The following is a 2,347-nucleotide window of genomic DNA, read 5'->3' on the forward strand; positions in this document are numbered from 1 at the left end:
CAACACACAACACTTAAAGAACTACACATCAATATATATTTAAAAAACACAAAAACACAAAACCACAACATTCTCTTCACTAAAAATCTACATAACTGAAGAAAAAGCTAGAGACGGAGGCCTGAGGAAGCGCGGCGCTTCCTAGCAGCAGCCAGGGTGAAGGATGTTGTGGCCTGCAACAGAAAAGGAGGCATTTTTAGGGGAAAGGAATGTGTTGGGGGCATCCCAGCATTAACAGAGCCTCTTTCCCCGCTTCCCAGACTCTTTCCGAGGAGAGCTGCTGCCAGTCGCGCACTGCCAGAGGCTTCCCGTGCAGACCTGAGGCCACAGCCAGGGAGAGGGCTCAGGCAGCCAGCCCCCGAGGGCTTTGCCGCTGCTGCACGTTGGGCAGCTCTGCCCCAGAGCCCATGCCTGCGAGACCTCCCTGACACCCCTGCCAGGATCCCCGCTGGCTGCTTTTGGAAGCCACCCCAGGAGCAACGGGAAGGGGAAGGGCCGAGCCCCCACCTCTCCCCATCCAGCCCGCAGCAGGAGGAATACCTGGCCGCTGCAGCCGTAACTCTCCCATTCCATGGGCTCCGGTTGGCTGCAGCCTGCCAGGCTGTTGGTGCCCAGAGCCTGGAACAGAGAAGGGGCTTTGGCAGGGGAAGCCACAAAGCCAGAGGCTCTGGCCCCAGGGCCTCTTGTCCTCTCCCTGCCCGGGGCAGGCAGTGCACAGCACAGGCAGTGTTATTGCCTGCCCACAGCAGGCTCCTTCCCAGCAGCCCATCCCTTTCAGAGCTGGAGAGCACTGTGGGCAAGCAGGCAGCTCAAGTGCCGGTTTTGTGCCTCTCCTTGGCTACCAGGAGCCTCGGGAAGGCTCTTCTCCAGCACATGCTTGGTCCTTCAGTGTCTTCCCTGCTGCTGGGAGAGGGCCTGGGAGGTGGCAGGGCCCTTGTCGCCGGCATGTTTCACCACCTTCCCCTCTGCAGCCGTGGCAGCTGTGCCACTTGCCCTCAAATCCTCGGAGTGGCCAGCTCCTCTCCAGGAGGGTGGCAAGCGCCTGTGGCCTTTTTGCCCACCTGGGAGGTCACAGCAGTGCCGCACTCCCATGAGCACTGCTGAGAGCTTGTCCCCAAGTGCGCCTGCCCAGGAAGTGCTTGCAGGAGGAGGCTGATGGGTTTTCTGCAGCCAAAGGCATCGCAGTGTCCTGAGGACGCCTCCTGGCCTGTTCTCCCAGGACTTGCTCAACTGACATGCTTGGGAGGCACAGGAAGGAGCAAGCCCCCATCTGTCCCCGTCCAGCCGGCTGCGCGGGGAGTACCTGGCCACTGCTGCCATAGCTCTGCCAGTCCATGGGTTCAGGCTGGTCACCACCAGCCTGCCCGTTGGTGCCCAGAGCCTGAAAGAGAGAAGGAGGCATTTGCAGGGAAAGCCACAAAGCCAGCGGGCTCTGGCCCCAGGGCCTGTCTTCCTCCCAGACTCTTTCCGAGGAGAGCTGCTGCCAGTCGCGCACTGCCAGAGGCTTCCCGTGCAGACGTGAGGCCACAGCCAGGGAGAGGGCTCAGGCAGCCAGCCCCCGAGGGCTTTGCCGCTGCTGCACGTTGGGCAGCTCTGCCCCAGCGCCCATGCCTGCGAGACCTCCCTGACACCCCTGCCAGGATCCCCGCTGGCTGCTCTTGGAAGCCACCCCAAGGCTCTTGGAAGCCACCCCAGGAGCAACGGGAAGGGGAAGGGCCGAGCCCCCATCCGTCCCCGTCCAGCCGGCAGCAGGGGGAATACCTGGCCGCTGCAGCCGTAACTCTCCCATTCCATGGGTTCAGGCTGGCTGCAGCCTGCCAGCCTGTCGGTGCCCAGAGCCTGCAAGAGAAAAGGAGGCTTTGGCAGGGCAAGCCACAAAGCCAGAGACTCTGGCCCCAGGGCCTCTCTTCCTCCCCCGGCCCGGAGCAGGCGGTGCACAGCACAGGCAGTGCTGTCTGCCTGGAGTGGGCTCTCTCCCACCAGCAGTCCCTCTTCCCGCACTGCAGAAGACTGTGCACAAGGGAGCCCTGAGAAAGGTTTCCACTAGGAACCGCCCTGAAGAGTTTGCCTCTGTCACTGGCTGCAAGGCACGTGTGGATGGTTGTTCGCTGGGCTTTGCCTGCTGCTGCAACTGCTTCCGTGCAGCTGGGAGAGGGCCTGGGAGGCGTCAGGGCCCTGGTGCCAGGCACGTGTCTCCTCCTTCCCCCCTGCAGCTGCAGGAGCTGTCCCACTTGCCCCCCGGCCTCTGCGAGGCCAGCTCCTCTCCAAGAGGCTGGCAAGCACCTCTGCCAGGATCCCCTCTGGATGCTCTTGGAAAACCAAGGTCCCATCTGTCCCCGTGCAGCCA

This window comes from Apteryx mantelli, chromosome 18, assembly GCF_036417845.1.
Source record: "Apteryx mantelli isolate bAptMan1 chromosome 18, bAptMan1.hap1, whole genome shotgun sequence".
Lineage (NCBI taxonomy): Eukaryota > Metazoa > Chordata > Aves > Apterygiformes > Apterygidae > Apteryx > Apteryx mantelli.